The 15,757-nt window shown below is 39.4% G+C and overlaps 1 pseudogene; it reads right to left on the reverse strand.

Moving 5' to 3' along the window:
* Positions 1–1,608: 1,608 nt before the first annotated feature.
* The window catches only part of LOC145525287 (protein kintoun pseudogene), a 50,167-nt pseudogene continuing 36,018 nt past the window's right edge, over positions 1,609–15,757 (reverse strand).

Below are 15,757 nucleotides of genomic sequence, written 5' to 3' on the forward strand. Positions count from 1 at the left end.
TCTTATCATTATTATTTCCTTCCTTCTTGCTATTTTGGGTTTAATTTACTCTTATTCTCTAGCTTCTTAATTTGAAATTTTAGACAAATAGCTTTGGATCTTTCTCCTTTTTATGTGAACATTTAATAATGTAAATTTCATTTTAGTGAAAGTGAAAGTGTTAGTTGCTCAGTCAAGTCTAACTCTTTGGAACCCCATGGACTGTAGCCCGTCAGGCTCCTCTGTCCATGGAATTTTCCAGGCAAGAATACTGGAGTGGGTTGCCATTCTCTTCTCCAGGGCTATCTTCCCCACCCAGGGATCAAACCCAGGTATCCTGCATTGCAGGCAGATTCTTTAATCTTCTGAGCCACCAAAATTTCATTTTAAGCATTACTTTAATTATATCTTACAGGTCTTAATATATTTTGTTGTCATTTTTACTCAGTTAAACATTTTCCAATTTCTTTTATGATAGCTTGTTTGGCCCATGAATTATTTAAAATATATTTTAAATTTTCCAAATGCTTTATTTCCAAACTTGGCATTATCCATATATTTTTATTATGATTTTCAATTTAAGTCTATTTTGTTCAAAAACAACCTCTGTGTGATTTCAATGCTTTAAAATAAATGAAGCAGATTTCTGACCAGGAATGTGGTCTAGTGAATGTTTCATGAATATTAGAAGAAAAGTATATTCTGCTGTTGTTCTATAAATCCCAGTTAGTTCAGGTTAGCTTGATAGCATTATTTAGGTCTTAATCAGTCCTGAATATTCACTGGAAAGACTGATGCTAAAGCTGAAACTCCAGCACTTTGGCCACCTGATACGAAGAACAACTGACTCATTGGAAAAGACCCTGATGCTGGGAAAGATTGAAGGCAGAAAGAGAAGAGGATGACAGAGGATAAGATGGTTAGATGACATCACCGACTAGATGGACATGAGTTTGAGCAAGCTCCAGGTGTTGGTGACGGACAAGTAAGCCTGACTTGCTACATACAGTGCATGGGGTCACAAAGAGTTAGACATAACTGAGTGACTGGACTGAACTGAACCGAACTCTGATGATTTAGGGCTTCTCGGCTAGCTCAGCTGGTAAAGAATCCACTTGCAATGTAGGAGACCCCGGTTCAATTCCTGGGTTGGGAAAATCCACTGGAGAAGGGATAGGCTACCCACTCCAGTATTCTTAGTCTTCCCTCGTGGCTCAGCTGGTAAAGAATCTTCCTGCAATGCTGGAGACCTGGGTTCCATCCCTGGGTTGGGAAGATCCCCTGGAGAAGGGAACAGCTACCCACTCCAGTATTCTGGCTTGGAGAATTCCATGGACTGTATAGTCCATGGGGTCGCAAAGACTCGGACACAAATGAGTGACTTTCACTTTCTGATGATTTGATCAGTTTTATAAAATAATTCCTATTTGTGCCTGGTAATATTCCTTTTCATACTGTTCATGAGGTTCTCAAGGCAAGAGTACTGAAGTGGTTTGTGGTTCCCTTCTCCAGTGGATCACGTTTTGTCAGAACTCTCTGCCATGACCCATCCAACTTGGGTGGCCCTACACAGCATGGCTCATAGTTTCATTGGGCTAGAGAAGGCTGTGGTCCATATGATCAGTTTGGTTAGTTTTCTGTGATTGTGGTTTTATTGTGCCCTTTGATGGATAGGGATAAGAGGCTTATGGAAGCTTCCTGATCACTACCATCTTGCATACTGGTTTCCTTTATGTGGTCAAAATCAGGTATATTGTGAACTGCAATTTTGTTCAGAAATGAAGGTGGGTGATTTACATCCAATTCTTTCTCTTCGTTATTACTGGTTCTTTTAAATTATCTTTTTTTTTCATTTGCATAAGCGGCACTTTTGTCTTTTATAAATTCAGGTTCCTTTTCTGACTTAGGTTGCTGAGACTTTGCAAACAGCTTTTGAGAAACATTAAGAGCCCCTTGTTGCAAGCATGCAGCTGAACCACAACTGTCTGCTTCTAGTACTGTGACTGCTACAGATGAATCAGAATCAGTTGTTGAGGTGGTAGCATGTCCTAGATTTTCTTTTTCTGTTAGAGGACTTCCTTCATTGACTCTTCTTTTTCATGAAGCTGCTCAGAGTTACTGCATTCTTGCAACTTTGCATGTATTTAAGTCCAACTATCAGTAACCTGAAGAACTTCAATTAATGGTGGCGTCAGGAGTATTGTCTGTTTGAATGGAGGGCTCAGGACCTCTTCAAGAAACTCATTAAAGTTGTCTTCATTGACAAATAACCTTTCCTCCAAACAATCATTGTTTAAGAACTCATCTCACATGCTAGCAAAGTAATGCTCAAAATTCTCCAAGCCAGGCTTCAACAGTACATGAACTGTGAAATTCCAGATGTTCAACCTGGATTTAGAAAAAGCAGAGGAACCAGAGATCAAATTGTCAACATCCTTTGGATCATCAAAAAAGCAAGAGAGTTCCAGAAAAACATCTACTTTTGCTTTATTGATGCCAAAGCCTTTGACTGTGTGGATCACAGCAAACTGTGGAAAATTCTTAAAGAGATGGGAATACCAGACAACTGACCTGCCTCCTGAGAAATCTGTATGCAGGTCAAGAAGCAACAGTTAGAACTGGACATGGAACAACAGACTGGTTCCAAATAGGGAAAGGAATACGTCAAGGCTGTATATTGTCACCCTGCTTATTTAACTTATATGCAGAGTACATCATGAGAAATGCTGGGCTGGATGAAGCACAAGCTGGAATCAAGATTACTGGGAGAAATATCAATAATCTCAGATATGGAGGTGACACCACACTTATGGCAAAAGTGAAGAACTAAACAGCCTTTTGATGAAAGTGAAAGAGGAGAGTGAAAAAGTTGGCTTAAAGCTCAACATTCAGAAAACTAAGATCATGGCATCTGGTCCCATCACTTCATGGCAAATAGATGGAGGAAACAATGAAAATGGTGAGAGACTTTAATTTTTGAGGCTCCAAAATCACTGCAGATGGTGACTGCAGCCATGAAATTGATGCTTGCTCCTTGGAAGAAAAGCTATGACCAACCTAGACAGCATATTAAAAAGCAGAGACATTACTTTGCCAACAAAGGTCCATGTGGTCAAAACTATGGTTTTTCCATTGGTCATGTACGGATGTGAGAGTTGGACTATAAAGAAAGCTGAGAGTGGAAGAATTGATGCTTTTGAACTATGGTGTTGGAGAAGACTCTTGAGAGTTCCTTGGACTGCAAGGAGAGTGAACCAGTCCATCCTAAAGGAAATCAGTCCTGATCATTCATTGGAGGGACTGATGCTGAAACTGAAACTCCAGTATTTGGCCACTTGATGCGAAGAACCAATTCATTGGAAAAGACCCTGATGCTGGGAAAGATTGAAGTGGGGAGGAGAAGGGGATGACAGAGGATGAGATGGTTGGATGGCATCACTGACACGATGGGCGTGAGTTTGAGTAGGCTCCGGGAGTTGGTGATGGACAGGGAAGCCTGGTGTGCTGCAGTCCATGGGGTCACAAAGAGTCGGACATGACTGAGCCACTGAACTGACTGAATATTCCTTATTGCAAATTCTCTTTTGTTTGATAAAAATATAGCCATTCCAGATATTTTTTGCTTGGTGCTTCATGATGTACCACTTTTTGGCATTTTGCTTTTAATTTACCTGTGACTTTTTATTTAAATTATGTTTCTTTAGACATAGTTTAATTGTGTCTTACCTTCTTATCTATTTTGAAAGACTCTGCATTTTAAGTCAAGTGATTAGACCAGTTATGTTTAATATCATTATCAATTTGATACATTTAACTCCACTATCCTGTGATTTATATTTATGTCATGTGTTCGTTGTTCCTCTTTTTCTCTTTCCCCTTGTAGTGCCTTATTTTGGGTTAAATGATTTTTTTTAGGATTTAATTTTATCACTAATACTGTTTTACTATTTATACTTCTTGGGCTTTAGTTTTAGTTTTCATTTCTCTTCATTCTTTAAAGTAGATCCAACTTTTCTTCTAGTTTCAATGGCCTTCTACTTCCTGTATCAATTCTTATACTGTAGATATGATGGCAATAACAGCTTTGGTTTGCATAGAGGTGATATTGAAATTCATAAAACTGAATGAGTTCATCTGAGGTGTTAATGTAAATATAGAAGATATTTTAAGATACACTGGTCATGGTTTTACCAGTGTATCCAAGTGTGAAGTGTTGGAAACTGCCTTCCTCTTTGTTACCACTGTTAGTACCTAGACTGTAGTCACTTTCTATGGTACTGACCCTTAGTTGCAAATAAGAGGGGTTCCTGACCCAGGCCCTACCCTCTGGAAGACTTTAGTCTGGCCCTTGTCTGGCTAGGACACCTGGTCCATGAGACCAAAGGAAGGAGCTCACCGGAAGCCCATATCCTTCCTTCAAGACCACGCTTCTAGATACGATAATTCCCTGTTCAAGAGGTCCTGCACTTGTTTCTGGAGATTGCCCAGCCTTCTTCCCTAGTACGGACTGTTCCTGAGGATAAACTCTGCCCCTGGGATAGTTAGTCAATGGGCGCCACTTTGTGAGAAGTATGGTGCAGCTTGAATGCGTGGGCTAGGATATCTACACTTATGTGTATGCAAGACACTTGGTGTAGGATGGAGTCAGGGGGAGGAGGGTTCCTGGAAAATAGTAGGGACTGGTTTTTCTAGAGCACCACGTTGCAAAGTGCTGGAGAATTCCAAATTTGAACCTCGTCTTCTATGTTGTTCTCAGGGTTTATTTGTCAAGGTAGGAAGATAGAACATATTTTAATTAACTGTGTGTGATTATAATTTATAAATTTTAAATATTTAAAAATATGGTGTGTTGGTCTTCATTTTAAATTTTGCTTTGATTTTACCTAAGTGTACACCCACCCAAGATATCTTGTCCTCCAACCCAGCATGGTTGGGGCAGATGGCACTTGGGATCTATTCCTTATGGAAGGAGCAGGGAAAAGTTAACCATTTCACACTAACTCCTTGCCTGCAGAGCTGGATAGTTGGTGTTATCCAACATGACCAAATCAAGTTACATAGTTTGGGGTTTTTTATTTCATACCATATCAGTGGGTTCATAGGGCTAAGGAAGCTTGAAAATGTCTTGGTCTTGGCTACCTGTCCAAAACGCTGTGAACTTGTGGTTTGGCATCGTTGGTTTTTAAAAAAACTCTTCTCTTGGTAAACCAGTTTGAAGTTCTTTTCTGACGTTATTGCGGTTTCTGGTCTGGCACAATCTGGTTATAACCTTGCCACAGAAGTAAACTGTGGCCAAATTGAGATTTTACCAAGCACAAACCCATCAAGCTGAATAAAACATATTGCTTGCCCTCACGTAGTTTGCATACATAGATAACTGAATCATAAGATAAACACCATAATTGGAGATACCAAGTGGGAACAAGGAGCAGTAAAATCATTTCCAGATCAAGGGAGACCTCAGGGACAAAACCTTTGGGAAAGGAGTAGGATCCTTATATGTTGACAGATAGAGGTGGAGGGGGATAAATGAGTAATAAGGACAGATCAGGCAGAGGGGAAAAGTTGAGCCCAGATATCACTGTGGAGCTGTTCAGGGAACAAGGATTGGCCCTTTGCTGTTGTTGCAGAGTTGGTGAGAGGTAGCAGTGGGTATATTCACCAGGTGCTTTCTTGTTTCAGAGCCTTCCTACCTGGGATGCTCTTCCCACATGCACATCACATTTCATTATCTTGTAGGGCTCCTAACTCTCCTTCATAACATTTATCACAATGTAATTAAGTATCATGTAATTACTTGTTAATATTTGCTCCCCTTTTCTAACATATTCCACAAAGACTGAGATCATGAAGATATTCCCACTTCTAGGCATAGAGTCTTGCCTATAATAGGCACTCAAAAAGTACTTGGATAATGAATAAATGTATGAATGAATGAGTTAATAGAGAATCGATGCACTCATTAATAATGCATTAATTGAATAATAAGGCTGGAAGCATGGGTCGCAGTTAGATTGTGGAGGTACCTGAATGATATGCTAATGAGTTTGGACTTCATTTGGTAAATAAAGATGTTTTATTTATTTCTTTATTCACACTCAAATAAATATCCATTCAAGTGTTTATTTTGTGTCCAGCATTGTGTTAAATACCAAACACAAGATCCTCTGCCAGGATCTTGCAGAACAGTAGGAGGAAGCAGATAAGCAAATCACTATCATAAAAAATGTGGGAGATCTTTATTAGACGTATGTTCCAAGTATTTGAGAACACAGACAATGGGCTCATTTATTCTGCTTTTGGAGGGAGAGAGAGAGAGAGAGACAGTGAATGTTACCCAGAAGAGAAGACATCTCAGTGAGAATTTAAGGATAAGTGAGGGTTCTCCATCTGAGAAGAAGATGGGAATATGTTATGGAGATTTCTATTTCCAGAAATATAGAGGACTGGATAGTGTAAAATCCTTCTGATGAAAAAAAAAAAAAAGGAAAAAAAAAGAGAGAGGGGAAAAATGAGAAATGCTGGATAAAAGGTAAAGTAAAAAAATTTAAAGCAATCAAGCAGATTTTTCAAGAAAAGAACCCCTCAGAAGTTAAATCCAAAGTTGCAATACAGTCCCAGACAGTTAAGCACTAAATCTGGCAGCTTCTCCAAGAACTTTTAACCTAAAGTGTTTTGTTTGTTCTTGACAACTATCCTTGTAACACATGAGGAGGAAGACAGGAATTGAGACTGCTCAGAGTAGGAGTCAGAATAGAGATTCCTATATAAAATCAGGACCCCAAGAGGACTGCTCCCTCAGAGAAACAATATCTAGGAAAACAATATCTACCCAGTAAGCAGGTTGGCAAGGAGCAAGGTGTGTTTCAGCTATGACTCTGAGTAAAGTGAAAAATTGCTTCCTCCAAGAGTTTCTATTCATAAGTAAGTCATCATATGAACTTGGATTCAAATTCATACTACCTGTGTGTTTATAAAAACACTTCAATCCAAATATCAAAAGTAGTTCCTGAGTTCATTCTCTCGAGTAACTGGCAGGAGAAAATACTAATCTTCTGTGGTGGATTGCCATTTAAACCCGAGCACAAAGAACACCCATAGGTAATGTTTTAATATCGCACAAATAAAACTTCCAATATACATGAGAAAACAAGCCACAATAAATGAAAAACAGGCCCATACTTGGCTCATACTGAGTAAAAATTAAATATTAAAAGCATGATGGATGGTAGAGACAAACTTATTTGCAAAGCAGAAATAGAGTCATAGATACAGAGAAGAAACTTATGGATACTAAGAGGGGAAAAGGGGTGTGATAAATTGGGAAACTGGGATTGACTTAAACACACTACATATATAAAATAGATAACTAATGAAAACCTGCTGTATAGCACAGTGAACTCTACTCAATGCTGTGCAGTGACCTAAATGGGAAGGCAATCTAAAAAAGAGTGGATATATATGTATGTATAACTGATTCACTTGGCTGTACAGCAGAAACTAACACAACATTGTAAAGCAACCATAAAAATTAATTAAAATATTTTTAAATGTGATGAATGAATGTGATGAGCAGGCAGATTTGGATACTTATAAAATAGAACTTCTAGAAATTAAGAAAACAGCAATGGGTCAAAATCCTTATAGAATTAAAGACAGATCTAAAGAAATTGTCTTAACACATTATTGACTGAGGGATTTTTTCAGAAACTAATGCCTTTGGTTGGCAATTTACTATGTAGGTGAATATTGAAATGCCTCTGGTCAACAAGGTTTGGGTAACAAAGGACATATTAATACATCTCTGGTCAGTAAGTTGTAAATAGCCTACAGAGATCAAGATGTGGAAAATATGAAAAAAGTATAGAGACACAAAAGAATGAAAGGGAAAACTGGGTTAGTGATACATTGGGAAAAGCTAACATATCTAACTGGAGTTGCAGTAGAAGAGAATAGAAAGATTTGTAGAGAGCAATATTAAGAAGATATTGAGAATTAAAATTTTTCCATATTTTAAGAAATAAACCAATTAGATTCAGAGAGTTCAATTTCAATAAATTATAAGCAAGATAAATATAAAGAAATTAATAGCTAAAATCGCTGTAGTAAACGTCAAAGAATCCAGGAATTAGAAAAGACAACAGGGATTAAAAAAAATAAGGAAGAAGACCTTTAAAAAAGTTAGAAATAACAAAAGTGGATCAAACTGAGATGCAGCAAAAGCTACGATGATGATAAGACAAAGTTGAAATTGTAGACAGAATGGACCAAAATTATGAATACCAAAGAATACAAATCAACAAAACCATTTATGCAGAAATTACAGATCTGAACTGCTCTGTGACCATTAATGATAACAAATCAGGAGTTAAAATTTTACCCCCAAATAAAAAGAAATTTGATACAGATGGTTTTACAAGAAATTCTATTAAACATATTCAAGGAATCCATCATTCTAATTCTTGTGTAAACTCTTTTAGAGGATAGGCTAAGAGGTAATACTCATCAACTGATTTTATGAAGCTGGTATAACCATTAATACCAAAACCAGGTACATGCAGTATGAGAAAGAGAAGTACAACTAATTTCACTCAGTGTGGAGGCAGTATTTTAGTAAATCACATGAATAAAAATGCAGCTGCTGCTGCTGCAAAGTCGCTTCAGTTGTGTCCGACTCTGTGCAACCCCATAGACGGCATCCCACCAGGCTCCTCTGTCCCTGGGATTCTCCAGGCAAGAATACTGGAGTGGGTTGCCATTTCCTTCTCCCTGAATAAAAATGACATGACTCTATACCATGAATGCAAAGCTGATTTAACATTAGGAAAACAATATAACTCACCACATTAAAAGATTAAAAAAGAACTTACATCTTTAATAGAGACTGAACAAGAACAGGTAAAATTTAACACATAGTCATGTAAAAATATCTTATTAAATCTATTCTACAAGCAAATTCTTTATCCTAAAAAATAAAGTTTATCAAATTAAATCTACAACCTAGATCCTATATAATGGTAAAATCAAGAACAAGACAAGGCAGCCCATCATCACCACTTCTAATGAACCTTCTGCTGGAGGTCCTTACAAGATGGTAGATCAGGAAAAACAAATTAAAAAAATATATATATATAAGTATTGAAAGACAGAAACACAAATATTACTACTAGTCAATGATATGATTGTCTGGGCTTCCCTGGTGACTCAGCAGTAAAGAACCTGCCTGCCAAGCAGGAGATGTGGGAGACACAGGTTCAATCTCTAGATTGCAAAGATACCCTAGAGAAGGCAATGGCAACCCACTACAGTATTCTTGCCTGAGAAACTCACAGACAGAGGAGCCTGGTGGGCTACAGTCCATGGAGTCAAAAAAGAGCTGGACACAATTTAGTGACTAAACAACAACAACAAAATCTTTGTCTCCCAGAAAACCCAAAAGCATTTACTAATAAATTACTAAAATTAATGAGAACATTAAAAAATGTTGCTGTGTTTAAGTGTTTAAAAAATTTTAAAGATAATATATAAATAAGATTATGTAATTTCAGAGTAGCAGAGAATGTCTTAAATAAGACACAAAAAGCAAAACCTTTTAAAATCTATTAATATAATATATTAAAAGTAAAATATGTTCACTGAAGGGCATAATAGAGTGAAATGCCAGCCACAAAATGAGAAAAAAATATATGCTATACATGTAATCCACAAAGAATTGGTAGCCAGATTATCTCATATATAAAAAGCTTGCACAAATCAAGAAAATAGATGATCCAACAGTAAAATCGGAAACTATGCATAGGGGTTTTTACTGAAGAGGCCAAAATCCATGAAAAGTCACTCAATCTTATCAGTCATCAGGAAAATACAGACAAAAACCACACTGAGACTCCATTTTACTCTACTAGACTGGAAAAAATAAAAACTTTCACAAAGCTAACTTTTGACTAGAAAGTAGAGCAAGCAATTTTTTTCTCTTTTTTTTTCACAGTCTCTTAGGGTAGCTATCTCAGTTGATACCACTTTACCTAGTAAAGATGAAAATGCCCTTCACTAGAGGAAACAGAAATGCTGCTTCTAGATGTATAACATAGAGAAAGTCTTGCTCATGGGCCCCACTAAAATATGGATAGAAGTATTTATAAGTAAAAGTGGCTTCTAAGGGTTTAGCTTTCATAGAAATTTGAGAATAGATAGTTAAAAAAAAAAGAAAAAATATACCAATTGATGGCTTTTGTGTACTGATGACAATGCCTCTTACATGGGCTTTAGGGACTGGCAGACTGGGCTTGAATCCTGGCCCTTCTGTTTGCTGCGTGCTCGTGTCTGACTCTTTGTGACCCCGTGGACTGCAGCCTGCCAGGCTCTTCTGTCCATGGGATTCTCCAGGCAAGAATACTGGAGTGGGTTTCCACTTTCTTCTTCAGGGGATCTTCCTGGCCTAGGGATCAAACATGCATCTCTTACACCTCCTGCATCAGCAGGTGAGTTCTTTAACATGAGTCCCACCTGGTAAGCTGTTTTGACCTTGGGCAAGCTGTTTATACTCTGGAAGCCTTGGTCTATGTCTCTATAGACTGAGGATATGAGACCTATCTTAAAGATTGTGGTGAGAATTAGATATACTACAGACAAAACAGCCAGCACATAGTAATGTTCCATGGATGTCAACTACTATTATTATTCCTCCACTGAACAGATTGGACATGACCTACTAAAAAGGAAAGGAGAAGAAAGGAGACAGCTACTTACAGAACATTCCCAATGTCCCAGTCATTCTCTAAGAGGAGGACAGATAAAATCTTTAGGGCTGGGAAAATTGAAATTAGAAAAGAGCATTCTCTCCAGGTAAAATGTGAAGTGCAGGCATGAGGATGTAGTGGAAAAGCACAGACTTGGGGTCTCAGGACCTGCATCTGAGTCCTGTCTCCACATATTGGATCTATCATTTAAGCTTCTAGATCTTAGTTTATTCTACTAAAAGGAAATAATAGAAAGGAATTCTAAAAAGGAAATAATTCTAGAAAGGAAATATTAATAATAACGTACCAGACTCCTGTGAGGATTTGGAGAGAAAATATGCACAAAAGCTCCAATCTAAAGGGTTATACAGAAGTCTTTTGCTTTGTTTTAAAATTTATTTTTAATTGTAGGACAATTGTCTTACAATGTTGTGTTGGTTTCTGCTGTATAACAATGTGAATCAACTATAAGTATATATATGTCCCCTTCCTCTTGAACCTCCTTCCCACCCCTCACCTCCATATACAAAGTCTTAATAGTATTAGCAATACATGTTTCTATTCTTCATCCTTCTCTTTATAGGATTCTCCTCTCTGAACCTTTTGGGCACCAAGCATTCTTGCTGTTCTATGGTTGCTGCTTCCTTGAACTCTTCCTCCCATTCATTAAAAGTTACAGACCCCAAGTCCCATATGTCAGGGTCGTGGTGGAAAACTGGCTCATCTAATGAACCAATTTGTATTCATCTATCAATAGATAGGGACCTCCTAGGTGGTGCTAGTGGTAAAGAACTCGCTTGCCAATTCAGGAAACATACGAGATGCAGGTTCAATCCCTGGGTTAGGAAGGTCCCCTGGAGGAGGGCATGGCAACTCACTCTAGTTTTCTTGCCTGGAGAATCGCATGGACAGAGGAGCCTGGCAGGCTGCAGTCCACAAGGTCTCAAAGAGTCGGACACGACTAAACATGAATGCATCAGTAGATAAACATGGATTCTCCCACTCCTCCTCCATCTTGTTGTCATGTTGGCTATTAAGTAGGCATTTTAAAGATGAACCTTCAAGAGGGAAAATCCTTTAATGGAAACACCGATAAGTGCTCAAAATTTTAGGTGCTCATGGCAGACAGTTGGGTGAGAGTCAATGGATCAAATACAACTTCACATAATACCCCTGAGGCATCTTCTTCTTCATTCATTCATCATGTCAAACTTAAAGACTTCTCAATCTCCAAGTAAAGTTTGATAAAGCTTCTGGAATAAATAGGTACAGTTTCAGATATTGATGTTAAAGATCAGTTACAAAGATGGTATCCTACTAACATTTTATGCTACATGAAGAACTTTTGTATCTGTTGTCTCATTTGGTCTTAATACCAGTCCTCAGAGAAGGGAAGTTAAGATGGGGCTTTCGACCCCATTTTGTAGATGAAGAAGGTGAAGCGCAGAAGTTTAACGAAATAACTTGCACAGGATCCTACATCTCTCTAGTGGCTGAGTTTAACCACACCTTTCTTGGGCTCCACCTCCCTATCTGGTCTCTGGAGTACTTGGTCACACCTACCACCCGGGCCATCCAAAAAAGGATGGTGGGTGTGAGTTGCCAGGACCAGTTCCTCCTGTTAGTGCTTGGTATTCCTAATTCCTGGGAGAACTAATTGCCAGGGAGGATGGTGGTGAAAAGACCGACAGCCAAACCAGAAGTCTAGAAAACTCATTGCAGACTGCTGGTCCTCATACATCCTAACACATACCAGCATGGTACCACAAGTTGGTTACTCTGGATGCAGAAAGACCAGTTTTCCATCATAGGCTGAGAGCAAGTGGTGAGGGCTACACCTGTATCCCTTCCATCTTCCCATCCCATAGCCTTCTCAAAGTTTTTCCCATGGAGTGCAACAGGTGGTTGCCCCTTCCACCAGCAACTTTTGAAATAATAATTAGCCAGTCCTCCTAATGACTTAATAATCATGCCTCGCATGTCAAAGAACCTGGTGTTTTCAGGTCCCTTTCATGGTCATTAATTAATTCTTCACCCAGCTGCCTGGAGCTGTAGGTCACCTCAATCACCTTCACGGTGTGGCTTAGTCACCAAGTCAGGCCACGGATCTGCCGAAGGTCACCCAGCAGTGTCTGCAGCTCAGTCACCCCACCAGCCAGTGGAAATCAAGTTTATGAAGTCAGCCCTACTCTCATACCTTCCTCCCCAGGGTCCAATGCTCTCTAACTCCTCATTCCAGTTATCCTGGTAAAGCCTCCCATTCAAACTTCTGTGTCCTGATGCCCCAAGGGCCATGTTAAATAATGAGGCCATCCAATGCAATAATTTACATGAATGCATTACTGGTTAATAAGCCTTACATTATTCCCCCACAGGTATGTGCATCTTATTTTATTTATTTATTTAGGCCACACCGCAGGGGCATGTGGGGATCTTAGTTCCCCTGCCAGGGATTGAACCTGTGCTCCCTGCATTGGGAGTGTGAAGTCTTAACCACTGGACTGCCAGGGAAGTCCCAGTATGTGCATTTTAACAGATGATATTCTGCTACTCCGAAGCTTTCATCCACAGGGATGAAGTTCTAATGGTAGAACTCCAGGCATCTGTCAGCATCAGTAGACAAACCGCGTTAGCAATGGAGCTCTCTGGGCAGAAGTTCCTCACACAGCCCCACAGGCCATGTAAACATGAATTTCGTCCCAGTGCAGCCTCATGCCCCTTGTCTTGCTTGGACTTGGTCTTGGTCTAAGAGGAGCAACACACTTGGATGCAGACGCAACGTATTAATTAGGAGCTGGAAACCAGGTCTCCCTTAACCTTAATTAATTCCACCTGAATCTACATCCCTCGGACAGCCAAACTGTGTGTCAAGCCAACCTCTACCTGGCATGATCTGGACCAGCCCAGCATGCTGCTGCTGCTGTTAAGTCGCTTCAGTCGTGTCCGACTCTGTGTGACCCCATAGACGGCAGCCCACTAGCCTCCCCCATCCCTGGGATTCTCCAGGCAAGAACACTGGAGTGGGTTGCCATTTCCTTCTCCAATGCATGAAAGTGAAAAGTGAAAGTGAAATCGCTTAGTCGTGTCTGACTCTTCGCGACCCCATGGACTGCAGCCTACCAGGCTCCTCCGTCCATGGGATTTTCCAGGCAAGAGTACTGGAGTGGGTTGCCATTGCCTTCTCCAGCCCAGCTTGAGGTGCCAGATTTTGGGAGACTCCGGCACATGACTCACAGTGGCTCAGTGGGTGCATTTGTGTGTGTGTCTTTGTGTGTGCTCATGCACACATGCACGTGTATCTGTGTGTGAAGCAGGGCAGCAAGGGTGACACCTGCCCAAGTCTTTCTAGCCAGGAGGGCTGTGGGAACCCAACAAATGAAATCAAATGAACTGCAGATGGATGACAATGATAGTTGAGTTTCATTTAAATCTGTTCTCAACTTTGTGCTCCAATGAGGAGCTCGGGAGGTGCAAGGGCTCAATTGTTAATTCCACAGCATTTATAAGGGGTTGAGGAGGAACTGAGTGGTTGTGGGAAGATCTCTTATTTGTGCTGAAGTTATTAATATCAAAAAGGAATTGACCAAAGCTAGAAGTCAAGAGAACCAGGCAAAAGTGGAGGTGACTACAGTTTGGAAAAGCCGTCTTGAATAGTGATTTTCTTGCAGATCCTTCTCCAAATGGAAGATTTGGAGCAATTAATCTGGGTGGAAAAAATTGGCTATGAATTAATGTGGCTGATGAAAGAAGATTCTGAAGCAAACTGTCTTATCCTAGACTAAAAAATATCTCCTTTGGAATATTTGCTCTCTCTTCTTTTTCATCTTTTAGGGAAGCACTGACTTTGGGTTGTGGATCAAATAAATTTGGGTTTTTGTAAATTCACTCCTTCCAAGTTATGTAGGTTGATTACAGAACAATTTTCCAAGCCTCTGTTTTTTCTGTAATAATTTGGCAGAGTTTCTGTAATGATTAAGCAAGACAATAATAGTTATGATTCTTGTTTATGATATGATCATTGTTAACATGTGTTGACTATGTTTATATTTGTAGTACTAGTTTACAAATACCTTTGAGTTACAGAGCAGGAAACTAGGGTTCAGGAGGTGACATACAGGTGCTTAATAAATATTCATGTTCTCAAGATAGCATATGCAAAGTCATTCTATTTTGGTAAAATTGAAAAGTATTTGTGTGGAAATAAAATGGAAAGGATGTTGTAAAATATTGTGATTTATCTAGGAGGTAGGTCAGTACATAAATTTTTTCTTGTTTAGTAACCTGTACCTTCTAAAATGATTACTTATTACATTGTTAGGATGAAAAAAGTCATCCTTCACCATGGGGCAGAGGGTGTGGCTTTGCTCTCACCTGCCACCTGCGTCATCTGGGGCGGTTTGGGCTCAAAACCCTGTTCTGTTCCTTTCACAAACCACCACCACAACCACAGATGAGCTATAGCCTTGCAGAAAAAATTCAGAATTGGGCACTCACTGTTAATTCTGCTACATGTGTTTTCCCTCTTTCACTTGCTTTTCAGCTTAGAATTACAAAGTGTATCAAAATCAATAATTCTGCAAAGCACATTTGCTCTCTTTATGTACACATACATACATACACAAAAGCCTATTTATTCCTTCCCCACTTCTCTGAAGATGGGTTCTGAACATTTGACCAGAGTTCAATTATCTGTGACGTCCACATCTATATTTAGGGCCCAGAATTTTTAGACTGAGAAAGGAAGATCTGGACACATCAAGCTCACTGCCTTGGATCATAGAAGAATGAATTGGTAAAAGCATCTGGGCATTGAAGAGGTGCCTAAGACCCCTTTGAGGACATGGGAACATAATTTTCTTTGAGGTCTGGTCTTGGTACCACCTTTTTGTTCATCATGGTTAACCACAGTATCAGGGCAAGTTCAGAGCATACAGAGAGAGAGTTTTTGTAGAAGCAGGCTCTCTCTTAAGGTACAGTAAGGGCATCTGGTGAGTGGGAAAGTCATCCATGCAATCCATGGGGTTGGCTTTAGAGGTAGG

The sequence above is a fragment of the Giraffa tippelskirchi genome, chromosome 11, assembly GCF_054371585.1.
Source record: "Giraffa tippelskirchi isolate mGirTip1 chromosome 11, T2T-mGirTip1v1.2.pri, whole genome shotgun sequence".
Taxonomy (NCBI): domain Eukaryota; kingdom Metazoa; phylum Chordata; class Mammalia; order Artiodactyla; family Giraffidae; genus Giraffa; species Giraffa tippelskirchi.